The sequence below is a fragment of the Lissotriton vulgaris genome, chromosome 2_1 (assembly GCF_964263255.1).
Source record: "Lissotriton vulgaris chromosome 2_1, aLisVul1.2, whole genome shotgun sequence".
NCBI lineage: Eukaryota > Metazoa > Chordata > Amphibia > Caudata > Salamandridae > Lissotriton > Lissotriton vulgaris.
Window position 1 is genome coordinate 1920737772 of NC_141687.1, and position 27028 is coordinate 1920764799.

Sequence of the window (27028 nt, forward strand, 5' to 3'; positions counted from 1 at the left end):
CCGGCCTTGCTTGGGCGGGGAGAAGGGGCAGAACCTTGCGCAACATGCGCAGCAGCATCATACATGTAGAGGTCTCCCCCCGTAGTCCAGCCTTCAGCGTGTCTCATACCACTTGATCAGATGCCGACCCAATATTTATATTTAGAAACTGTGCTATCCACTTTTTAATTTGGGCCCGATACTCATCTTCACAAAGCAGCTTCCTTTCGAACGTCCACTCCCTAGGGGGTTTCCTAATTCGAGGCCATTCGCACTCTGCTATTAATGGATAATGGTCCGATATAAGTTGTGGAAAACAGGAAATAGAAGAAACAATTGCCACCTGCTCTGTGAGAAAAACATAATCTAACCTAACATTTTTGTTATGGGGAATAGAGTGATGTGTATACCCATCTTCCATTTTATTATGTAAGAACCAAAGGTAGACCAAACCATGGTCCTGGAGGAGAGTCTGAAGCGCTTTAAATACTTTTGGCTTTCTACCCACATATTTTGGATCTCTAGCTAAATTGAAATTACTTAAAGTATTAATGTTCATATCACCACACACTAAAAGTGGAGTAGGCCAACCTGCCAATTCCACATCTAGCTTTTGCATCACTTCCGGATCGTCTAAATTCGACCCGTACACATTACAAATCGTTAGTTGTTTACCACCTATGCAAACTTCAGCTATGGCCCACCTGCCCATTCTGTCCCCCAATGTCCTTTTACACGAACCTAAACCCCGCTTTATAAATATAGCGACCCCTCTAATCATAGAGGTCTGTTTGGAACAAATAAGGAGCTCATAGCCAGCCAGCCTAAGGAAATCCCGCTTCCCCCATGGTACATGAGTTTCCTGTATGCAAAGGATGTCTGCCCGCAGCAAGTGAACAATTTTAGCAAAGAGAGCCCACTTTTTGCCATCGATAAGGCCGCATACGTTCCATGTACATACAGCCAATTTATCCTGCCCCATCAGAATAAAAAAAAGAAATCAAAAGACAGAACAAGATGTGCATATACTCAAACAGTAATACCATTTCTGCAATGCAAACCAATACTCTTTTTGTTTTTTTTACCCCATCCCCTCCACACCTTATACCCTCCCACCCACCCCCATTCCCTCCCTCCCACCCCCATTCCCTCCCCCCACCCCCATTACCCCCCCCACACCCCCACCACCCATAGTAAGTCTTAAGGACCAAGTCCTAAGTGATGTTGCGATGCTATAACCGTGCCCCCCCCATCAGCTTCCCTACCAACACCTGTGCCACTCCTTTTCCCCTCTACTCCTTACACCATGTTTATTTTCCTAAAACATCCAAGTAGTTGTAGGTACCACAGGAAAACAAATAGAATTTTTCAGGACCAAAAAGAAAAAGAAAGAAGAAAAAAAAAGACCCCCCACACGATTACCCACTATTAAACTTCATAGCCTAATCATTACGATCAGCCTCTATGCCCCGACTAATGCCTTAGTCGTAATGGTAGAAATTCTGGGGTACTCGATTATATCAAAACTAAGCATTTGAATGACGAAAATTTGGGAGCAGAGTTCTCGGGGAAAAAAGATAGGCACTTATTAACATAAACTAACAGCAAATTAAGCGGTGATCCCCCCAACCAGGTCCAACACACAGTCTACAGGCATATCAAGCCAAATCAGCAAAGAAGATTCCCTCTAAACAGGGCAAGCGCTATATATTGTAATGTCTATCTTTTAGTATGCTCAGCCACCTCCTTTAGGTAATCCTGTGCTGAATTATACGATGTAAAGAACCTCGCTTTCCCATTCACAATAACTTTTAACTTTGAGGGATTGAGCAGGAACACCTGGGCTCCCGCTTCTTGAAAGGGAGCGATTAATTTTCGCATTTGCCAGCGTTCTTTAAAAGTCGTTGGGCAAAAGTCTGGGCGAACGAAGAACTCGCATCCCATTCTTCTCCGGCCTTGCTAAGTCATACAGGGCCTCACGCAGCAAGTAATTATTCAGACAAATTAGAAGCGCCCTTGGGTAGAGATTCTGACCACTTTGTCCTTCCTTACCCCGATTTCTCAGCACAAAAGGGAATCTATGAGCACAGATTACTTCAACTTCCCAATTCCAAGCACTTAATTCGGGGACAGCTGTACAACAAATTTGCGAGGGTCTGCACCCTCCTTCGATTCTGCTATTCCTAGCACGCGTAAGTTATTACGGCGTGCCCGGTTCTCTAGGTCCGTAAGCTTCCATTCTATGTCAGACTCAGATCTTTGTAGGGACTCCACAACCCTCTGTTGCTTCACTAAAGTATCTTCAACCGAAGAGACTCTCTCCTCGACTTCGACCACCCTCGTGGTTACTTCAGCACAAGTTTTGACCAGCCGTCTCACAGTATACTGTAGTTTCCTTACTGCTCCTTGCGTGCGAAAGCCCTCCGCTTTCGTCTCGGTTCGATGAGCCATGATAGTCTTATAAATTAAGCCGAGAGTGATTGGGCCCTCTTCCAGCTCCTCTTCCAGCTCCTCATCTAGGTTCAGCTGCGTAACCTGCTGGATTTGATGCTGCTGTACTCCATCTGTGAAATCAGTCGTTTTCCTCACTGTAGACAGTGAGGGAGACTGGTCAAGCTCTTCTCCTTCAAAATCATCTTGTAGGTCCCCCTAGTCCCCCAGGTTGCTGGAGCTATCTAACTCGTGCTCCTTATCTGACAGAGTCACTAAATCCGACATAGAGTAGAATTTCCCATCAGATTCCAGTTCAACAGTTTTGTCAGCTGATTCCAGCACCGTTCCTGATCCTGATCCTGATCCTGACTGTAGAGGACCGTTGGTTTCACTTAATTGCACTGTTGCAGCCACTATGATCTCTTTGGTCTTCACAGTTCGTCTTTTATCGAATATTGATGCCACAGTCTTCTGCTTGATAGGTGTATCTTGTACCTGAGGCTGGTGGACTGCTGAGTCATGGTACTGACTTTGTATGTCTCCTAGCGCACCTTGCGCCGCCAGTGCTTGACTAGATGAAGCTAGTGGAGTATTTTCGGGCGCCGCGCTCTCAACTTGCTTGCTGCTGACCCATACAGACTTAATCTTTGTAGCGTTCCCCTAAGCCTTAGAATCATTGTCAATAGTGCTTGTAGTACCCGGATTCTGTTCTCCGGTAGCTAAAGCCCCAACTGACGTTTCAGCCGCTGCCCCTCCCTTGTTCCTGGCAGTACCCCTGCCTTTCGGTGCCATCCTTCGAACTGGAGGTTAAATCAAGGCCAAGTATCCCCCTCCTCAAAATGCAAATTATAGTGCCAAGTCTCTGATATACCACTCTCTAAAAAACAGGTTGTCCACAATGTTTTTATTAAAAAATAAAATTAAAGAAGAGAAACTACTAGTCCCAGAATCCACCAGACTAGCTTACTTGTTTTCGCTGTCTTTCAACATTGCCTGCTGCAGAGCAGTATTAGGTCTTTCAATCGTTTTCCCTCACCAGTTCTATTCACAGCCGGGAGGGCACTTCGGGAGAGACTGCAAAATTTTAGGGGGTTAACATTAGCCCTGGAATCAAGGCGCCAACACCAACTCCAGCACCGGTGAATAGCGTACAGAGTGCTGTCGGGGAGGTAAAGATGTAGCGGGATCCAGAGCCGCTGTGCTCCCTTTCACACACCCGTCCGGAACATCCGGGACAGCTGCAGTAGCAATCAAAAACCTGCCATCGAATGGACTGCTGTGTCGGCGAGAACACCCTGCGGGTTGAAATGGGGAGCTGCGTCCAAATCGCCTTCACCTCAGCGCGCAAACGGCTCTACGATCCTCCACCACCAGCGCAGAGACACCGCCCAGCACACCTGTGAAGCGCGGGTGTAGAAGCGCCTCGAATCCGGCGTAGCCAACGGCGTAGCCAGCGTGTGGTCACCGCAGGTAAGGGAGCTGACCGGGAGCAGCACGATAGCATCTCACACGGCCACAGTTGCGGCCGCCATCTTGCCTCCCATTAACAAGCATTTGCAATGCAATAAGTTTTGCATTACTGAAAGTCTGGGCTACTGGCGTTGCATTATTATTTTCAATTCCAATAGCACAAATTTTTAGTAATGCGAGCCATATTGCATTGCAAATGTGGGCGAGAAAGGGAGGGAATGAAGTTGGGTGGCCGTGCTGAAGAAAAGAAAGGAGTGGCCACTATCGTTAAAGTTGATTGGAAAAAATAGAGTTTGGCAATCGAACCCCAAGAAAACAAAGGTGTGGCTTGCTAAACTCTATGTTTTCAATATTCTATCTTTTTGTAATCCGCATAGCATGCTGTCTGTGCTGTGTTTATTACTAAAGGCATACAATATATAAAAAATAGAGTTTGGCAAGCTGCACCCAAAAAAAGAAAGGCATGTCCAGCATTCTTAAAAAGAAAAAGGCGTGCCTCACTGCTTATGAACCGGTAGAGCTTATCATGTTTGCAACAGCAGCTAGGAGAAAGGCATGAATAAAATAGTGCTCACAGACTGTAAAGAAAACATACTGAGTAACAACACATGTAAGAGAGCCAGTCTTCATGGTAGGTTACAAAAGGAGAAAAGATTGTACTAAGGAGGGACTACTATGCCTATTCATGAATCAAAAGCAACCATTTAGAAAGGACAGTAACAGGAGCCAATTGAGAAGATACGTGGAAAATGGAGCTTCAAGTATACACCTGAATACAGCATGTCTCGAAGAGACAGCGTAAGTGCTGCCTAGGCGATAATCAAAACGCATTGAAAAAGGGGTTAGGCTAAACCACAACCCCAAATATCTTTGGTAATGAAAAATGAAGTAGTATTATCACCTGACCTCAACATAAAACATACTTTTTAATCATGAGATGATACCAAAATCCTTTCTTGAATGTGCCAGCTTTTCAGGCATGCAGTATCCCCGCCGTACATAAGAGGATTAAGAAAGAGAAACACGAGGGGCCCTTAGATCAAAGATTTTAAAACAAAAAAAAACAAATGTCATAGTCCGTGACATTATCCTCAGTCTTTCTCACATTTTTTTTATGGCAAGCAAGCATGGAGATACTTCTTAAGTGTTCATGTCTTCCAGTATAAATGAGGTCAGTGGTGTGCACTAAGTGTGGGCTCCATGTGATGAGAACCTTCTTGGCTTTGGTGCTTACAATACACTAAATTCTCTAGACAGACTTGGAGTCAAGACCGTCTATGTTTCCCAGAGCATTACAGAGCTCACACAAGCATTTTAACGGTGGCGGAAATCTTGGACTATGAAAATAGATTCCTCGTGTTTCAGAGGGTTCCTGGGTAGACATTCAAGAAACTTAGTTTCTGCAGATAGAGCTTTGTTGCCAGTAGACTGAATCCCACTATGCTCTCATCTGCAATTGCCAAAGACTACAAAGAAATGTTCTGATATAAAGCTAGACATATGATATTTAGAATTTGATTTGCACACTAGTACTGATTTCCTTCTTTCCAAGCATTATGAACTCAATTGCACTTATGCTTTCAAAACTGTGAAGAGGAATTCCAAATTAGTACATGTTAGAAATGTGGGTCTCTAGTTGGCAGATTGTTGCCCTGTCCAAGTAGGGGCCGTTCTTCAGAGTCAGGATAAGGGAGTTTCACTCCTAAAATAACTCCTGCTCACCCCCTTGGTAGCTTGGCACAAGCAGTGAGGCTTATCTCAGAGGCAGTGTGTAACACATTTGCACATAACAGACAGTAATACAGTAAAAACACTACAAAATGATACCATAACAGTTTAGAAAAATATCCAATATTTATCTGTGTAAATCAAGACCAAAACGATACATATTCAACATACAATATTTTAAATATGCTCTTTGCAAGAATAACCTTAACAATGCCGTTCCTTGACGTAGGTAGCTCCCTGTGGTGCTACCGCTATGCTGAAGACAACCAACTCCAACAGTTTCAGTCAAACACGGCGGTATGGAACAGCGTCTGTGTCAGAAACCTTGAAAACAGTACCTTTTATTCCAGCCTATCACGTGGATGCGATGCAAAGCACAGTGGTGCTGCATGCAGAGCCCTCAGGTTGTGGGGCCAGCAGCGGTTCATGGTGGTCGGCCAATGGCGTCAGTGAGACGAGGGCTGCGTGCAAAGCAGGACAGTGTTTGTCGCATGCTGATGGTCACAGTGCAAGCACCAGCATTGGTGCGGTGCCCCAGACATCAGCGGTGATGTCAGTTGTCAATGGTGTCATGGGTGAGACCAGGGCAGCAGAGTGAAATGAGGCAGTGCGGAGTGCGCTGCCCACAGTTTGCAGTGCAAGCAGCGGCAGCGGTTGTCATCAGTGAGACCAGGATTGCGGTGCGAAGTGCAGCGGTGCCCTCTGCCGTGCCTTCAGGTCACAGAACCACCGCCAGTCTTTATGACGGTGTCGGGTTACAGTTTCCCTCTGTGACAATGGTCAAAGAGGGGGTACCTAGGGAAAGGTGAAGTCTTTGCTGTTCCTGAGACTTCTTGAACAGGAGGCAAGCTCAACCACAAGCCCTTGGAAAAACTCAAACAAAAGTTGCAGAAAGTTCAGTCCAGTTCTTTCTCTGCCTAAGATAGAAACAGCCACTGCAGGCCAACACAGCAGAGTGGTAGTTTCTTCTCACAGCTTCTCCAGCTCTTCTTCCTGGCAGGTTCCTTGATCCAAAAGAGTTCTAAAATCCTGGGGTCTGGGCCCCAATGCTTATAATACATTTCCATGTGTTCTCTTGTGGCAGAGAGTCTCTGACCTTACTCCGAACCAGTTCTGTCCTCCCTGGGCCAGCTTCCTGGCAGGAAGTGGAGACGGCATTGCATCCTTAACAGACGACTAACAGAGCCCAGATGATGGTTTGGGGACTCATGGCCCGAACTTGAAACGCGTCGGCAAATCCATCAAGAGCAAATTAGCACATCTAGTGTCTTTTGATCAAACGATACATGTTTTGTTGCTCTTGTTTTGAATCAGTCTGGTTTTGTTAAAAAATAATTGTGACTATGGAAATGGTCTAATGTGTTGCAAAATCGATGAACTGTAATTTATATTTATATGTTGGATGTTTTGTCTTACGTCATTTTTGTAAATTTTCATGTTAATTGTTGTCTGAATAAGACTGTAAATAATCTGTTGTAGTGTGTACTCTTTCCCTGCCATTTAAAAAAAAGCTTTTTGTACGAAACTACACGATTAAGAGGTATAAATAAATATACCTGACCAGATTCAATGAAAGTGTTTATTTGGTCATAGCTGAAAGTATAATGCAAGTAGCCTGAAAAGGGGGCATTTTTTCTTGTGTGAGATTCTTTCTAAAAGTGGCATTTTCAAACACACAATTTAAAAAATATCTTTACTAAAAGATGTGTGATTGAATTTTGAGTTCAGAGAGCCCAAACTCCATTTCTCTAGCTTATCCCAATGGGAAGTTATACTTGTAAGCTGTTCCAAAGTATCTCCCATTCTATGCAATGGGACAAATAGTGAAAAACGAAATGCACTGTATTTCACTATCAGGCTATTTCACACACACCTGTGCAGGCCCTATTTTTCAACTATGCTGCACCCTGCCCATAGGGGTACCGTGGGACTGCCTGAGGGCCTAATATGTAAAAAAAATGTAAAGAATTGATCCTGGCAAGTTTGTGTGCTTGCCAGGTCGGCATGGCAGTCACAACTATGTGCAGACACTGCAGTGACAGTTGCCTTTGATGGGGTGCCTGTGTGGGTGGCACAACCAGTGCTGCTCGCCCACCTGCAGCATTTTATTTACAGGCCCTGGGCAAAGACAGTTCACTGAACTAGGGACTTAGCAAGAAATCAAACATGCCACACATGGAAACATCATTTCATAAAACGTAATTTACCATAGAAGTACTTTAACCCTGATCAGCAGTGAGAAATTGTGCAGAGACACTAAACCAGCAAAAACAGAGTGAAAACCAGGAGGTCAGAAAGGAAAAACAGAGGGGAAACACGCAAAAAGATGTCACAGAATTCTAACCAACCATATATTGTCAGGTATATAGAGATTGTCACAACGTATATACAATTTCATATTAGTAATAGTTAATTGTATTGCAAATGATGCAATACTAAGAATTAATGCTTGCTGCAGATATCAAAGCTACTGGAGTGCATATTGCACCAACCTGTAACAGCAGGCATAGTGATTTTATCCAGAGTATCTTTTTTTCACTATCTTTTTCCATGCCCATTCCCCTTTTCTGAGTCGGCTTCTGATGAGCATAAATATCCTTTGCATTATTGTCAATGGGTTCAAGGAAGTGCAAATATTATTATTGTTCATGCTGGATCTGGATTACCAGGTTAAGCCAAACCTGAGTTGGGGGAGTTTTATAAAGCTTCTTACATTTTGCATTTTGCAGCTTTCTTCACAGAGAATTATGTTTTTGCTATTGCCACTTCTCAATATTCCATCAGTCTCTTAGGATCTAATGTCTCAGAAATCCCAAAAGTAGCACCATTTTACAAAATAGAAAAATATTTGTATCAGTCATGATGCAAAATATGAGCATCACCATGAGGCAAGAATTTATTGTTACTGGTATATCAATATCCCTAGAAAGTATGGGAGTCGGTTTACTTTCATTAAATCAATCCACAATTCATAAATCCAACATTTTATGTTGCTTCAGTAAGGGATTTGTAAGCTCTATTACAGAGACTTCAAGAGCTAAAAGAAGCATTTGCTTATAGAGCTTACAATCCTTAACATGAAGAGCAGTGTATTTAACTGTTGAACTACCAACACCATTCTTTAAATGTTTACATATTTTATATCCTCATACATTTTATAGCTTTCAGTTCAGGATCTCTTCATGTTGGTTAAAATCAAGTTACTTTCATCCCTGGGAAACTTACACTGGATTTCATTAGATCATGCAGAATCCCTTTTTTGGGCCATTATTTTCCCATCATTGTCCCACATTCTCTTTCTTTCTTTTATATTTCCATGCCAATCATCCATGATTTTGCATTAACCACTCATGTTACTCCCTAAGAGTCAGAAACATGTCCACAAACCCATGAAATCTGTCCCTAAAGGCTATGGGACTGATTTAGATTTCAGCAGACAAGTTACTCCATCACAACGGTGGCAGATATCCGATCAACCAAAAAAGAAATCCCATAATATACTATTGGATTTATATTTTGCCATCATTGTTGTGCCAGAGTAACCCGTCCACCAAAATCTTAATCATGCCCTATGTCTCACCCATTATCACTTATTCCTGTGTCAGCAACCTCGTGCACCCCTTTCGTCTTGTCTACCCTTCAACATCCGATGCTTTTAGGGAATGGGTTTCAATGCACCTTTTACATCTATAAAAGCACCACACACATCTACAACACAGACATGTTAATACTTGAAGAATGCCATTCACCTGCCTGGGTCGTGAAAGCAGTGAGTGCATAAAGAGGTCATGTTTATGAAAAATTGCTCAATTTTTCTGTTCTAAAAAAACTACACTTAACAATACCAAAGCCCTAGCCACTTGGCCTTTTAAAGTTAGAAAAGGTCCTTTGCTGTAATTCATAATAATGCAATATGTCTAAAGCCTGCCCTCACTAAGGGGCATATTTATGCCTGGGGTTGTGTCACTCTTGCAAAACGCAACACGGGTTAACCGCAACACAAGCCCAAAGTGTGGCCCTGAGTGGCTTCATATATCTGGAGTAATGCAGAGAAACACAAATCACTCTGTCCTCGGAAGTCATTCCATAGGCGTTGCATGGGTATTCCAATGCACCTTCTATGCACCAAAAAGATACGCCTTCTAAGGCAAGGCATAACAAGAAGAAATATCTTTATTTCTCCTTTTTACTTTCTCTTTCTATCTGTGATGCATTCTGCAGCGCACATAGAAAAGGTAATATGGCGCTGAGGATTGTTTTAGTGCAGGAAGGTGCCCCATCCTGCATATAAACAATCCTACATGAAATGGAGGCACCATTGCACCATGGTGCAAGGGTGCCTGTGTTGGCGCTAGGCTAGGCAGCCAGAATGTGCCAGTGAAGGCACAAAGGCGGGAATGCACTGTATTCTTTTAAATATGACACATTGCTGCCATTTCCTGATTACGCAGCACATCAAGATGATGTCATGAGCCTGATGACTTTCTACTAAATATGCCCCTAAGTACTTTAACGTGTTCTTGTGGTAAATTCCCCCTCTCCATTCGCCTCATGGTCAAACTCCCAGACCTTGTGTGTAGCATGGAGGTTAGAGGAATTAATCCAGAGCAATCCGGGAGAGTAGTTGATAAGTAATACTTTATTACTTAAGTAAAGTACAAATAAAGGGAGCCCACGGCAGAGGTTGTCCATGTAACAGACACCAACAGCAATCTGACGAGGGAGGGACAGAATGTGAAGGGAAAAGAATACAGTGACACTCTAAGTAGAATGTATGACAAGATGGGACAAACCTTAAAGGGGAAGAATAAATAAAACACTTACAGCATATTTCAGCATACTACATACCCCCTCCCCTTACACAAAAAACTTTAATATGAAACATAATCTTTAAACCTAACAGGAAGTTTGTGAACAAGAGCATCAGAAGGGACCTTAACATTAAAATCATTAGAAACAACAGATTGAGAAATACCATCACAAGGAATAGGTACATCAATATGATTATTTATACAATCGAATCCAGGACCGAAAGGGAAATCAGAATAATTTCCAGATGAATCATTGCAGTATGCTCTGTTAAAAATATCAACATGAGAATCAGAAATGTTCACTACGTTGTTTTTGCTCCACCAACCCCTATTATCAAGTAGCACAGAAGAATTTGTGACTTTGACAATACGAGCAGGTAAAGTGAATTTAGACTGACCTTTACGAATTCTAAAAGGTTTCTTAATAATAACCCAATCATTCACATTGGAAACACAATTTGAGCGTATATTGTTCCTGTCATAGAATCTTTTCTGAACAGCTTGTTTATTGGCCACAAAATGTTTGGTTACTTGCAAATCAGTGACCAGACTTCTCTTTTTGTTCAACTCCTTACCAACGGAAAATTTAGAAAACCAGTGTGGCAAAAGTTTAGACTTAGCCTCTCTACCGCGGAGGGCTTTGAAAGGAGTAACTTTCGTGCTAGAATGTGGAGTATTAAGGTATGCCCATACTTTGTTATGTATAAATTCAGCAATGTATTTATTTATTTAGCTTATATAGCGCAACAGCTACCCAACAAAGGGTTTCCCGGCACTGTGATTGGAATTGGAATTGGAATTGGAATTGGTATTTATAAAGCGCGACTGTCGCTCCGGAAGAAGCATCCTGGCGCTGACTGGAAGGTGTGTAGAAGGATGGAATTGGGCAGGGTTAGATGGTGTCCCGCACATACTCATCAGATAGGCTGAAGATCCATGTTTTCAGTTGTTTCCTAAATTGGCTTTCGTTGGTCAGGGATCTCAGATGCTGGGGCATAGCGTTCCATGCTTTGGAAGAAAGGTGGGTAAGAGTTTTGCCCCCTTTGGTTTTTAGTTTGAAGTTGGCTAGTGTTATTAGGTTGTTGTTGGAGGATCTCAGGGTCCTCTGGGGGTTGTAGTGGGGATAGCGTTTGATTAGGTACTTGGGGCCAGTGTGGTTAAATGCCCGAAAAGCAACGGTTAGGATCTTGAATAGGATCCTTTTGTGCAAGGGTAACCAGTGGAGGGTTCTTAGGGCGGTGGAGGCTGAAGATCTTCTGGGGAGTTTAAGCACCAGCCTGGCAGCCGAATGTGGCTTTTTTCACACCTGCCAGGAGACCATTACAGTAATCTATGCGCGAGAGGATTAGCGCCACAGTTACCGTCTTTCTGGCTTCAATTGGTAGGAAATCAAAAAAATTTTTGAGGGATTTAATGATTCCGAAGCAGCTTCCTGCCACTGTCCTGACATGCTGGTCAAAGGATAAGTCAGTATCGAAGATGACTCCGAGGTTTCTTGCAGTTACGACGGTCTGGGGGGGGGCTGTGGAGTCCTCCGGCCACCAGAGATGGGGACAAAAGTTGACGTTTTTCCCCATGGGGAGGATCTCTGTCTTCCCTGTGTTACACTTGAGATGGTTAGTTTCCATCCATAGGAAGACATCTTTCAGGCAGGACTATGAGTTGGGTATCGTCGGCATAAGATGTAACGGTGATACCGTATGATTCGATCAGAGAGATAAGGGGTATGAGGTAGACGTTAAAAAGCAAAGGGCTTAAAATAGAACCCTGTGGGACTCCTGATCGTATCTTTTTCTCTACTGATCTGAAAGGTCCTAGTTTGATGGATTGTGATCTTTCGGTAAGGAAGGATATTATCCAATCCAATGCTAGTTCAGAGATGCCGATGTCCCTAAGTCTGTCTAGGAGTATGAGGTGGGAGATTGTGTCGAACGCTGCCGTGAGGTCCAACAAGATCAGTACGGCGTTTTTCCTTTGATCTTGGAGAAGTTTTATGGAGTCAGTCAACTCAATCAGGGCTGTTTCTGTTGAGTGCTGTGGACGGAATCCTGATTGTTGGGGGTGGAGGATATTATTCGTTTCCAGATGGGTTTTGAGCTCCCTGTAGACTATTTGTTCTGTGATTTTCCCCAAGACTGGGAGGAGGGAGATTGGGCGGAGGTTGGTCAGGTCCCAAGGGGGTTTGTTCGTTTTTTTCATTAGAGGTTTAACGGTGCCGTGTTTCCATGCACTAGGGACAATACCAGTGCTGAGGGAGGTGTTCACTATTTCATTTATGATAGGATTGACAGTGTCAATCAGTTGATGCAGGATACTGGGAGGGCAGGAGTCGGAGGGGGCGCCTGACTTGCATGCTAGGATGACTTCCTTGGTTTGTGCTAGGGTGACCTGTGAAAAGGTCTTTAGGTAGGCCGTGGTATTATCTTCTTGTTCCTGTCTGAAGGGGGGCTGTGAACGTTGGTATGGAGGGAAGTCTTTCTGAATAAGGTTGATTTTCTCTTCGAAGAAGTCTGCTATTTTGTCGCATAGATCTTGAGAGGGAGGTATTTCAGACTGTAAGGCTTTAGGATGAGTGAAGGATTTCACTATTGCAAACAGGGTTTTTTGCTTTTGTTTGGCCTCATTGATGGTTCTGGTGTAGAATTCTTTTTTGGCGTTTTTTATAGTAGAGTGATAGCTTTTCCTTAGTTGGACGTAGGAGTTTCTGTCCGTACTATCATATGTTTTTCGCCATTTGCGTTCTCCTTTTTGCAAAGCAAGTGAGCTTTGGCTACTTCTGGTGTAAACCAGGGGGCGTTAGTTTTAGTTATTGTACCTGTTTTCCTGATGCGTTTGGGTGGGGCACGGATTTTGATTTCCTGTGATATCCAGTTGTGGAAGGATTGGGAGTCTTGTTCCACATTTCCAGTCATGCTGGGTATCTGGGTCTCAAGGGTGGGTTTGAGTTTAAAGGCTTCTTCTCCCTTTTTCCAGTTGACCTGGTTCTCTGTAGATAAGCAAGGTTTAAATGCGTTTATAAACTGAGGGGTTCTGATGAAGAATGGGATCAGATTGTGGTCGGTCCAGATTTGTGGGACTGGGGTGTGGGTTTCTAGATAGGGGAGGTTGGTACAGACCCCGTCTAAAGTGTGTCCCGCTATGTGGGTGGGTTGCTTAACCTTTTGTTGGAGGTTAAAAATCTCCAGGGTTTGGTGGAAGTTAAGTGTCTGTGCATCCTCTGTTGAATCGAGGTGCAAGTTAAAATCACCCAGCAGGGTGACATGCGGGTATCTGATTAGGAGTTGACCGAGGGTGTCACTGAGGGAATCTAAAAATTTGGTGGCGGTGCCTGGTGGGCGATAGATAAGTCCTCCAGAAAATGAGGTGGACTCATTGAGTTTGATAGAGAATCCGAGGGATTCGGCTCCTTTTAGTGAGTCAAGGGTGAAGGTGTGGCATTTAAAGGAGTTGCGTAGTAGCAAGGCTACTCCTCCGCCTCGCCCCTTTAGTCTGTCTTGCCTGAATATGGAGTATCCTTGTGGAAGAGCAGTGGCTAGGTCAGGGTTACTGTTGTTCGTAAGCCAGGTCTCCGTTATTAGTAAGCAGTCAAGGTTTGATTCCTGAATGAGGTCTTTAATGTCTTGGTAGTGGCAGGTCATGGATCTAGCGTTGATCAACCCTCCAATAAAGGGTGGGTTGTCTTCCCTGGGGTTAACCTGGGGGGCTGAGGTCTTGACCGGGGAGGAGGTCGATCTGCAGAGCCTGCAGCTAAAAGGCCCCTTGATGGTGTTGATGTCAACTTTACAGGTACAGTGTGCGCCGCTGCGTAGGTTTTTTAGCGAATTAGCTTGGTAAATTAAAGTGGGGAGACCGGGGGCAGAGTTTCCTGCGCCTGTCGCGGTCTTGGCGCGGACGGGCGCAGACGGGTTTGCCTTAGGCGCTCCCGCTGCGCTCGTCCGCTGCGCTTGCGCTGGTGGCACATTTGGAGAGAGGGGTTGTGGGCGTGGCCTGCAAGGGGGCGTGGCCTCGAGTCTCGAGTGTTGGCGTTCGTGGTCAGAGTAGAACACCTAACAGCGCTAGATCCGCTGAAGGTGAAGTGCTTGCCTGGCTGTAATGCCCAGAGAGGCTTCTATTCAAGAACAAAGTTTTAAAACATGTGAGAAATCAAGAAAAATAATTTTTAAAAATGGACGAGTATTTCCTCCGGCTTCCGCCTCAGAGGGTGTTGGTTCCAGTAAGACGCGCTATTGGTCGGCGCTGTCTTATAGGCGGGGGTTGTGGGCGTGGCCTGCAAGGGGGCGTGGCCTCGAGTCTCGAGTGTTGGCGTTCGTGGTCAGAGTAGAGCACCTAACAGCGCTAGATCCGCTGAAGGTGAAGTGCTTGCCTGGCTGTAATGCCCAGAGAGGCTTCTATTCAAGAACAAAGTTTTAAAACATGTGAGAAATCAAGAAAAACAATTTTTTAAAATGGACGAGTATTTCCTCCGGCTTCCACCTCAGAGGGTGTTGGTTCCAGTAAGACGCGCTATTGGTCGGCGCTGTCTTATAGGCGGGGGTTGTGGGCGTGGCCTGCAAGGGGGCGTGGCCTCGAGTCTCGAGTGTTGGCGTTCGTGGTCGGAGTAGAACACCTAACAGCGCTAGATCCGCTGAAGGTGAAGTGCTTGCCTGGCTGTAATGCCCAGAGAGGCTTCTATTCAAGAACAAAGTTTTAAAACATGTGAGAAATCAAGAAAAACAATTTTTTAAAATGGACGAGTATTTCCTCCGGCTTCCGCCTCAGAGGGTGTTGGTTCCAGTAAGACGCGCTATTGGTCGGCGCTGTCTTATAGGCGGGGGTTGTGGGCGTGGCCTGCAAGGGGGCGTGGCCTCGAGTCTCGAGTGTTGGCGTTCGTGGTCAGAGTAGAACACCTAACAGCGCTAGATCCGCTGAAGGTGAAGTGCTTGCCTGGCTGTAATGCCCAGAGAGGCTTCTATTCAAGAACAAAGTTTTAAAACATGTTAGAAATCAAGAAAAACAATTTTTAAAAATGGACGAGTATTTCCTCCGGCTTCCGCCTCAGAGGGTGTTGGTTCCAGTGAGACGCGCTATTGGTCGGCGCTGTCTTATAGGCGGGGGTTGTGGGCGTGGCCTGCAAGGGGGCGTGGCCTCGAGTCTCGAGTGTTGGCGTTCGTGGTCAGAGTAGAACACCTAACAGCGCTAGATCCGCTGAAGGTGAAGTGCTTGCCTGGCTGTAATGCCCAGAGAGGCTTCTATTCAAGAACAAAGTTTTAAAACATGTGAGAAATCAAGAAAAACAATTTTTAAAAATGGACGAGTATTTCCTCCGGCTTCCGCCTCAGAGGGTGTTGGTTCCAGTAATAGCTGACAGGACAACTGACTTAGATGTTGAATAGCCAGGTTTTCAAGGCTTTTCTGAATTTCATGTAGTTCACCTCAGAGCGCAAAGCCTGTGGCATGGCATTCCACAGTGAGGGTCCAAGGAAAGCGAAGGATTTGCCACCCATGCGTGAGAGTTTTATTTTAGGGATGACAAAATTGTTAGCTGTTGCAGATCTTAGAGTCCTAGATGGATGGTAGCGGTGGACCAGATTTTGTAAATACTTGGGGGCTTTTTTTGTAAAGATCTTGTGCATGAAGCATAGGGACTTGAATTTAATCCTGTTCTCTATTTTCAGCCAGTGCAGCTCACGAATAAATTTGGTGGTAGATGAGAAAATAGGAATTTTACCTAACAATCTCGCAGCTGCGTTCTGCACAGTTTGCAATCGGCGGATTGTAGCTTTATTTGCCCCCATGTATAACACCTTGGCGTAATCAAGCCTTGATGTTATTAAGGCATTGATGACCGTTTTTTTTGTGGGTTATGGTAGCATCCATCAAATTTTCTTTAGCCACTTTAGGATAGCGAAGCAGGTGGCCGATGTTTTAACCGCTTGCTGGTGCATATTCAATGAGTCATCCACAATAAAACCTAGATTATGGGCCTGTGTAGTTGAGGTTGGGGGAGTACCCATTTCTGATGGCCAATGTTGGGGTCCCCAAAGTTCTTTGTTTTTCCCCAGGACAATTACCTCGGTTTTTTCACCGTTTAATTTCAGGAATTTTTTTTGCATCCACCCTGCAATTTTTCCCAATCCTAGATTTAATGTGGAGGGGTTATTACTTCCTGATGATGAAAGGGAGAAAAGAAGCTGCGAATCGTCAGCGTAAGAGAACATGAGCAAACCGGTCTCTTCAACTATTTTTGCAAGCGGACTCATGTACAAATTAAAAAGTAACTGGCTTAAAATCGAGCCTTGTGGAACTCCGTGTTTGAAGGTAAAGGTTTCGGAGCAGGCAGATTGAGAAAAGACTTGAAACGTTCTATTCTCTAGTAGAGATTTATTCCAATTTAAGGCAGCGCCACAAATGCCTAAAGAGTGGAGAGTCCGTATTAGTACCGCATGTGACACAGTGTCAAATGCGGCACTGAGGTCAACATTGGATGAAATGGCAGACTGAATACCTTCCTTAATGAAGCGACTTGCTCTCTCAACGAGGCCATTCGAAGATGGGCTATACAATGCCACTCTGAGATGACAATTCTCATTGGATTTGAAGAAATCAGTCATCTGATTTGAAATAAAATGTTGACCATTATCAGTAACCACAGAATTAGGAATACCTTCAATCTTAAAAATATTCTGAAGGAAACTGATAACCGAATCAGAATTAACACCCTGTACAAAAGAATAGTAAATCCATTTTGAGTGGTAATCAATGGCGACAATACAATACCTTCTTTCAGATGGGAGAAGTATGAAAGGACCTGAAAAATCAACGGCAATTTTGTCCCAGGGTTGATCGGGAAATGGAACTGGAGACAAAGGTTATTTGTTAACCTTCCAATGTTTACCTGAAACAATGCATGTAGAGCATTTGTCAATATAAGAATGTACATGTTTGTCAATATTAGGCCACCAATAAATAGTTTTGATTTTCTTACACGTAGCGGAAATGCCCAAATGACCCTCGTGAGCTAAAGTAATAATCTTGTACCTAAGTAAAGTAGGAGGGACAAAAAGGCCATTCCTGACACAAATTCCATTTCCAAATGAAATCTCTTCACTAACTTGTCCGAAAGGTCTTAACTCACTACTAAGACTTTTACTGTTAGGCCATTTGGTTCTGATGAAAACCTCCACTTTCTTTAAAATGTCATCATTTTCCATGGCAACCACCCAATCATTTTGAGAAATAGCGCTAGAATATGAAGCAATAGCATCAATTAAACCCACAACACAATCAGAACTAGTGTAATCTTCATCCTCAGCATTGCTAGGAAGTGGCAGCCGGGACAGACAATCAGCACGTATATTTTTACCCCCTTGAATGTATTTCACTGTCAGATTGTACTCCTGTAATTTGGAAAGTAATCTCACTAATCTGGCAGATGCTTTACCCAAACCATTGCCAGATAACAAAGATACAAGTGGTTTGTGATCAGTGTACACTTCACATGGGATGCCCCAAATATACGTTTTAAACTTTTGAACAGCCCACACAATTGCCAGTGCCTCTCGCTCAATCGTGCTATAGCTACACTCAGCTGTGGTCAGAGCACGAGAAGCGAAAGCGATGGTATTTTCTTTGTGATCTACCCATTGCCCGAAACTGCTCCCAAACCCTATTGGCTAGCATCTACAGAAACGAAAGGTTTCGTTCTGGGTACAAAAGGTTGTAAAGCAGGAGCATTAATAACTAGGAGTTTAACCTTCTCAAAGGTATCCTGAAGAACAGAAGACCAGTCAAACGTACAGCCTTTCTTCAATAGGCTCCTGAGTGGCTGAATGGTTTGAGCATATCCAGGCACAAATCTAGCGTAGTATTCGCAAAGGCCAAGAAAAGACCTCAAGGTATCTTTATCTGAGGGAGGAGGCGCATTGAGAATAGCTTCGATGTTACAAAACTTAGGTTTGATACCATCTTTAGATATTATGTGTTCTAAATATTCAACCTCACAAACTAGTAGTTTACATTTGTTGGCTTTTACTGTCATACCTTTATCACGTAAGATAGAAAGTACCTGTCTCAAGATAACCAAATATTCTTCCTCAGTTTCCGTATGTATCAATACATCATCTTGAAATGCCTGCACTTGATTTAAATTACCAAAAAGATTGTCCATCAATTGATGAAACACACTTGCGGCCGAAGCTAAGCCAAAAGGCAATTTTAGATATTTAAATGCCCCAAATGGTGTCACGAAAGCTGTGAGAGGTTGAGATTCAAGTGATAATTGGATTTGATGGTATGCTGAATGGAGATCTATGGTTGAGAAAAATTTAGATTTACCAATGTTGGCCAACATCTCATGTATGTGTGGTAAAGGGTGGCAGTCGAACAAAATATATTTTGATTGAGAGATCTTAAGTCTACACATAGCCTTAAATCCCCATTGGATTTCTTTCGCAAAACTACTGGAGAAACCCACTCTGAAGCATTGATAGGTGCAATAATGCCATCAGCCTGCAGATTAGAAAAAGGTTTTTAAGGTCTTCTCTGACACTGATAGGGATAGGGCGGACCTTGTGAACAATAGGGTTAGCATTATCTTTCAATACTATAGAATGTTCAAAACCCTTTACCTTACCAACCGTACTTTTGAAAACTTCAGGAAAATCTGCTGAGAGGTTATCAACAATAGCATTCTCATTAGTTATAGCTAAAACATTTTGCGGTAATTCACCAAGAACTATGGGAGGATCTTGTCCAGGACATAGGATAATTCCTAACAGACCAAGATCTTTCCTTCCAACTATATTTCTTCCCTTAATGGCTACATAAATCTTAGTTTTGATTGATCTCCCTAGGCAAGTAAGTATGTCCCAAAAATATCCTATTAAGTTAATGTCCTGTTCTCTAAATGCCTTTGGATTTATGTCAGGTGCAAGAAGTGGAAACTTATCAGGCCATAATTGATAAAAAGTAATATCAGCAAGGATAGTAACAGGTGCCCCTGAATCAGCCATGGTAGAAATGACCTTATTATCAACAATAATATCAACAAATGGACCCTTGATAGGTTTGTCAGAAAACTCAGGAACATCTATGGCAACAACCATGTTTGCAAATTGTGAAGAACAGTCTGAACTTTCAGATGTATCAACTGAAATGGTATTAATTCGGGGTCTATAGTTCTTAGAATTAGAGGTCAAAGTTCTTCTGTTACAAACGTTGTAAAAATGTCCAAACTTCTGACAATTGGTGCACTTTTTCCCTTGCGCTGGACATGAAGGATTGTTACCAATATGATTATTCGAGCCACAACGAAAGCAAATCAACTGAGGCTTAGTATTAGTCTGGTTCCTGAAAACTCTTCTATTAGGTCCTTTAGGAGTAATAGTACAGATAGAATTTTCCTCAGAGACTAAATTCATGGATTGAGTTAGGTCACGGTGAGCAGAAGTTCCAGATTGTTGATTGGTAGCTAAAACTTTGGACGTGACAATTGACCTTTCAATGCTTTTTGCTATATCGATGGTTTCTGTTAAAGTAGGATTTATGGAAGTAAGTAAACGTTCTTGCACTTTTTTGGAGTAGCAGTGAAATATGAATTGGTCTCTAATATAAGTATCAACACCATTACCAAAGTCACATTTCTCAGCAAGAACTCCTAAATTAGCAATATAGTCTTCAACAGACTCATCCGATGACTGCTTGCACATAGCAAAGTTGAACCTTTCTAGGATTACACTAGTAGTATCTGGATATTGTTTCCCTAGTCGTAGTTTTCCTTCAAGATATACATTCCACTCTGCATCTTCTGACACTGGTGGAGGATAGTGAGGAAGATTTTGAAAGATTCTAGGACCAGCAGTCCCAAGATGATTTACTAATAGTGCTAATTTCCTAGTGTTGGTATAATCATCAGCATCAATAGCAGTCAAATAATTTTCGAAGTCTTTTATCCATTCAGACCATTTTAAATCTGGTTTTGCCAGGTTTTTGTAAGAATGGTGATGGTTGTATGACACCTTGTATTGAAGCATGACCAAATAAGTGAATTACACAAAATAGTAGAGTAAAAATAAATAGATAAATAAATGAAATGAAAATAAAACTTACAGAAAGTGGTTCGAATATTGTGAATCCATGGGAAAAACAGCTTCTAAAGATCATCGCTGTAGATAGTGCTAAAAAAACAACAACAACGTTGAAATAGGATAATAATTAATATTCCCTTAGAAGATTTAAAATTGAAGAAAGATCGTAAAACGATCGCGATGTAAACAGAGAAATGAAGTCAAAATGGCGGCCAGACGTATGACGTAATGACGTGCAATCCCAGAATCCTTAGTTGCGCTTTGTAAGGTAGACGTCAGAAGCAGAATGAAGAATGCGGGTGGCTCGAGCATCGATCGCGTGAGTAGCGATTCAAAATGAACTTGAAGTATGGCAGTTGCTTGAAGAAGTTAAAACAAAGGCACATGAAGTAGAAAGAAAAACTGAGAAATTTGTGACACGCACCTTTTTAAAAAAAAATTGAGTCCTTGCAAAACTGAGACGCTCCTGTCCGTAGGCTCCGAATAATTACGATGAGAAAATCGAAGGGAAAATAGTTCTCTTGAAGGAAGACCCCACTCCTGGTACCAAATTGTAGCGTGGAGCAATCCGGGAGAGTAGTTGATAAGTAATACTTTATTACTTAAGTAAAGTACAAATAAAGGGAGCCCACGACAGGTTGTCCATGTAACAGACACCAACAGCAATCTGACGAGGGAGGGACAGAATGTGAAGGGAAAAGAATACAGTGACACTCTAAGTAGAATGTATGACAAGATGGGACAAACCTTAAAGGGGAAGAATAAATAAAACACTTACAGCATATTTCAGCATACTACATTGTGGCTCCTCATTTTTTCTGAACCCTCACATAGCATGTCTTTAGGACGAGGAGATATAGTTTGGAATCACTGCATCCAAACCATGCCTCTACTCTTGGTTCAAGCTTAATCATTGGTCTTCTTATCTCTGCTTGATACCCACTGAGTATATTGGTAACTCCACTCTAATTATGATTGTGCCAAACAGTTGGAGACCAGGATCATGTTTCTGATATAACATTAAGGAAATGTATAGTAAAAAAAAGTATTACAGAAATGCAAAAATTCTTGAGAAATGAAAGAAAGGAAAGAAGGCACCCAGCTATCATAGCTATCATACCATAAAGAAATGTAAGTCTTTTGTTATCTTAAGAGTAGTGAGTAGAGCAAAAACAGCCAGATGCCCAATCCCCCTTAAATGGCTCCGGAACAAATCGTTTATAAATGGTCAAATAATTATTTTTTTAACATTATTATGAAGTTTTGCTATGCGAAGTTCCAGTTCTGAAGTCCATGCAATTTCAGCTCAGATTTTATGAAAATTGTTAAACATATTATGTTTTAAGCATCCCACTATTGTCAAACTAGGAATGCTAGTAACAAAGCAAATTAATAATCGTGAGTATTTATTAGTTGAAATTGTGATAATACCAATCAAAGTAGTTGACAGAGTTGGTATAGCAGATATATCGTTTTTTTCTGATTAACTAATTATTCCTCACCAAAAATCATCAAGTAAAGGGATAAAGAATATGTGCATCAAATCACCATTACCAAAATTTGGACAATTAAATTGTATATGTGGAACTATTTTTTTAAAGTTTCATGGAGTCAAGCATGTATAAGGCATTGTTGGTTAGTGCTGAAGACAGTATTATCAACAAATATCATTGTCAATGAATACCTTATGAGCAATACCTCTTTCCAATCTTCACGTTGATTATTTCTGATAAAACATAATGTATCTATAAAATGTGAATTCCATGGAGTCTTTAGATATCGAAAATCTAAATGCCAAAAAATCTGAGTGTAAATTTACTTAAAAAGTATAACTTACACTCTGATTTTGTGAACAGCCAAAAAGTAATAAACATACTCAAAAGTGTAAATTACTCAAAGGTGTTTAGCTTCCAAGCTCTTCAGTTTGGTGAAAACATGGGTATTACACTTTTGGAGTATATTTGCACTTGGATTTTGTGAATTGCCAAAAAGTAGTAAACTTGTTCAAAAATGCAAATTATTCAAAAGCGTAAGCTACCTTTGTAAATCAGGCCATCAGTGTTTTTTGTACATCCCACCAAAACACAAACTTTCCAGACACCATCTCTTATTTGGAGTCCTACTTGCACAAATCCCTCTGGTAAGGAACATCAGATCTGAGGGCCCAACCTTTCCGTACATGGCTCCAAAAGCATGGAACAGCCTACCTCTACACATAAGAGCATCCTCATCACTTCTTTTTTGCAAGAAGCTGCAGACCTGACTTTTCAAATAGTCCCAGTAGGCCCTAGGTGTGCCTGAACTCACACCTCCTGAGCACCAAGATACCCTCTCAGGCGATAGTTTGCTCTATAAATCTGCATAACATAACTAAATATGCATTGTGTCATGATTAATTTTCCTTTTGAAATTTTAAAGTATTTGGAGGAATTGTAAATCATAAGATATTCCCTTGATGACATAGGGCAAACTATATCAACTAAATACTGAAACATACTTGCCTGATTTCTATAAGGTAAGACTAAGAATTGGATGAAAACCATTCACATCTTTCCCTCTGAATTTGCTGTCAGTTCTATGGTGGTTTATCAAGCTGTCCTTGTTTTGAATTAGGGAATTTGTATGTTAGAATATTTGAATAGTATGCTGGTTGTGGCTCCTGATCCTATGGCCCTGAACCATCAGTCCGATGTATATTATCTCCAAAACATTGGCTTTCTTATTTGTCAAGAGAAGTTAGTCCCCAACCATCCAAAGAAAATTATCTTGTAAGGCTTTCTAGTAGAGTGAGAAAAAACTAAATTCCAGCTACCATAAATAAAGTTGCATACTATAGTAGGAGATCACATCTTATCTCTGCCATATGATCCTGAGGCAGGCAAGAATAATGGTTCTCTTGGAATCATCCATTCATAGCACCATTTTAATGCAGGGATTATATAGAATTTAAAATACTTCTCATTTCAAGGGGTCCTTTTTTGCAGCCCCTGCACAATGAAGTAGAGAATCTTCAATACAATTAGGTTTGATGGCAAGACTATCAGGAGGAATTGAATAGCAACAAGGTTTTTAGTCTCATCTCCTATTAGAGAAAGACTCAAGCAGGTCAAATTAAAGCACAAATATGGCCATATTAAGGTCCGATATAAAGTCACCAATGCACATAAATGATTGAGAGTGTTAGGGCAACCCACTTGTTAATGAAAGACAGTGCTCATTGTTCCACTATCTTTCAAATAGTCATTTTTATAGCGCAAATATGTCTTTCTTTTAAGAAGTACTTTGATCCTCCAGATTATTGTATTAACTGGTCAATAAAGGTGAGAATTTACTTACCAGGAATTAATTAATTTGCAGCTTTGGTAAATCAGTAGAACATGCTAATTTTAAAGGAGATTGTTGAGGCATAGATTGTAGGAATCTTTTTAGGAACATGAAATTAGGATAAGCAAACACAAGTTCATTTACAGAGGAATTAGATCTGGGACCTAAAGCTATGCAGTTGATTAATTCTGTTTTCTTTAAAATAGCAAGATTATATTTATTGAAATATTCTGTTTGATTACTCTGAATAGATATTCAAGAGATTTGCTTTGTGTGTTTCTTCCTTACACTCCTGCATTTCATAATTTTTATTTTAAGTAGGAAGTGAGATCGCTCTGGACTGGTTCTTCCGGTTGGATTCTGGTCAAAAGACCTGTTTAGTAGCCTGAGAATAAAAGGGTTAACAACAATTTAGATCTCAAAGCTCAGTGTGATCATTAGGACCATACTATAAAAGTCTGAATCAGTAACTTGAAGTTTAAAAGGTTAATATAAACTCAAAGCCAGACTGATATATATCAATCTAAAAACACATAGTATACAAGTATAAAATAACCAAAGGAAGACCAAACAAAATTTTCCAATATTGGTCTTCAAAAGCAAGGAACATATAAGGATTTCAGTAGCAGCAATACAGAAATTAAGGAAAAGGATTTGATGAATGGACAAATGGTTGTGATTCATCTCCCTATATATAGAAAAGACTCACAGCATCTACTAAATCCTACACTAAACTAAGGATAGGGAACACCCTAATGAATCAAGGAAGGAAAAAATGTGTCAACATCGAACCTCTGTATAAGTTCTAGAGGTAAGGAGTCATGTACAGCATGAAGCCACACAATCAAAGTTGATACCAGTACCTCTCCAAGTCTAAGAGGAATCTGACCTACCCCAAAGTGGGTTTACTAATTAAAATACACAAAGAACGTTAGAGAAATATAACTGCATACTTATCACGGTACTTTTGCAGTTCCCAAGAAAGAACCTGGAGCTTTGAACCCTACTCAATATTCCAGTCCCTGCTTCCTTGGCATCCTTAGATTCTTCCCTTCATCTGATAATACCAACTGGTAACACTCCCTTTGTTCTTCATTGAAATGGTTTGGACTTGCCAGCTCTTCCTTGCCTCACTTTCTCTGAAATACAACATGCTTTTCACTAATTACTGAATGTTTTTAGTCTGCACCCACAGAAGAGAGAAACCTGCAGAAAACAACTTTTTCATTAGTATTAAATATCTCGACTGCAAGCTTAAGGCCCTCAATTGTGCTAACTTAACATTTCTCTTAAACTGCATAATAGTTTTACAACCTACAATTGATAGATGACATCTTTAATAAAGCAATCAACTATTTTATAATGTACTCTTATATATTATGTTATGTTATGTTATTTGCATTTTAATGCGCGCAGCTGCTCCAGCGAAGGAGCGTCCTGGCGCAGGGAAAGGTAAACACAACACAACACATGGACCAGTAACAAAAACAGAGCATTAAAAGCAAGGAACATTTAAAACAGGAGGGTTTTCAAAGCCCTACGAAAAGATAGTAAATCATTCGAGAGGCGGATTTCCAAGGGGAGCGCATTCCAGAGGGTTGCAGCTTTTACGCGGAAGGAGCGACCTCCCATCCGACTAAGTATAAAACGGGGGACAACCACCAAGGACTGTCCAAGGGATCGTAGTGAGCGGGTGGGAACGTAGGGAGAGATCAGTGTGTTGAGTATCCCGGGCGCCAACTCTCTCAGGATTTTAAAAACCAGGCAAAGAGCCTTAAATTGAATACGCTTGCTTATCGGGAGCCAGTGCAGGGACCGCAGAGTGTTAGAGGTGGGACAAGTTCGAGGCAGACCAACCACCGCCCTAGCCGCCGCGTTCTGGACTCGCTGTAAGCGAAGGATCTCGGCTTGGTTCGCTCCTAAAAGGAGTGAGCTGGCGTAGTCCAGCCGCGAGATGATCATTGCTTGAATGACCAGCTGTCTAGTAGGAGCATCAAAGAATCGCAGCAGGGGTCTTAGCCCGCGTAATACTCCGAAACAGCAGGCCGCCACTCTCTTCGTGTGAGTCACAAAGCTTAGCGTGTGGTCAAGCCATACTCCCAGATTCCTGAGTTCCAGGACAGGGGCCGGCGCTGATCCCAGCTCCGGAGGCCACCATTCGTCCCCCCAGTGGTCCACTTCCTTGCCAACGATCATCACCTCAGTTTTTGTCGCGTTCAGCTGGAGGCAGTTGTTATTCATCCAGCTGGCCACCTCTCTCAGTCCGCTACGGAACCTGAGGGCATCCTGCTTGGCATCCCCGCTGATCGTAACCGCCAACTGAGTGTCATCAGCATAGGAGACCATGGTTAGGCCCCATTGCTTGACGACCTCAGCCAGCGGCTGCACGTACAGATTAAAAAGCGTGGGACTCAGCGAGGAGCCCTGAGGGACCCCCAGGTCCAAAGGATGGTGCTTGGACTGAAATGGAGGGGTGGCAACGCAGAAGGAGCGATCACTGAGGAAGGAGCGGAACCACTGCAGAGCTGAACCACAGATGCCAATGTCCTGCAGGCGGTGTAGCAAGATGCGATGGGAAACAGTGTCAAAGGCAGCGCTCAGGTCTAGTAAAATAAGCGCTGCCGTTTGACCTGCATCGAGCACACTCCGCAGATGCTCAACCATTGCCAGAAGGGCCGTCTCAGTGCTGTGGCCAGCACGAAACCCATTCTGCGTGGGATCCAGGACATTCACTAGGGTCATATGCTCCGTGAGGGCCCGATTTACATGGGCCTCCATAACCTTGGCCGGCCAAGGGAGCAAAGATATTGGGCGGTAGTTTTCTGGTCTCGACGGATCCAAAGATGGTTTTTTTAGGATCGGGGAAACCACCGCTTGCTTCCATTTGGCGGGGACCAGGCCAGAGGTCAGGGAGAGGTTAATCAGAGAGCACACGGCTGTGCGTCCCTGAAAAGCAACATCCCTGAAAAGAGCAGATCTTACCGGGTCTGCAGGCGATCCCGACTTGACTCGCAGGGCCCACTTAGCAAACTCCTCATTAGAGATGGTAGGAAGGGAGTGCAGCGACGGACAGCTACCGGAGCCGCTCCAAGGAATCACTGGAGACAGTGTGCTCGGAAACGCCTGATAGATTTTCCTGAATTTGTCCAGAAAGAAGGTGGCTAGGGCTTCACAGTGGGCGGTGGAACTGTCCGACTGTGGGGGAACTCTCTTAGCCAT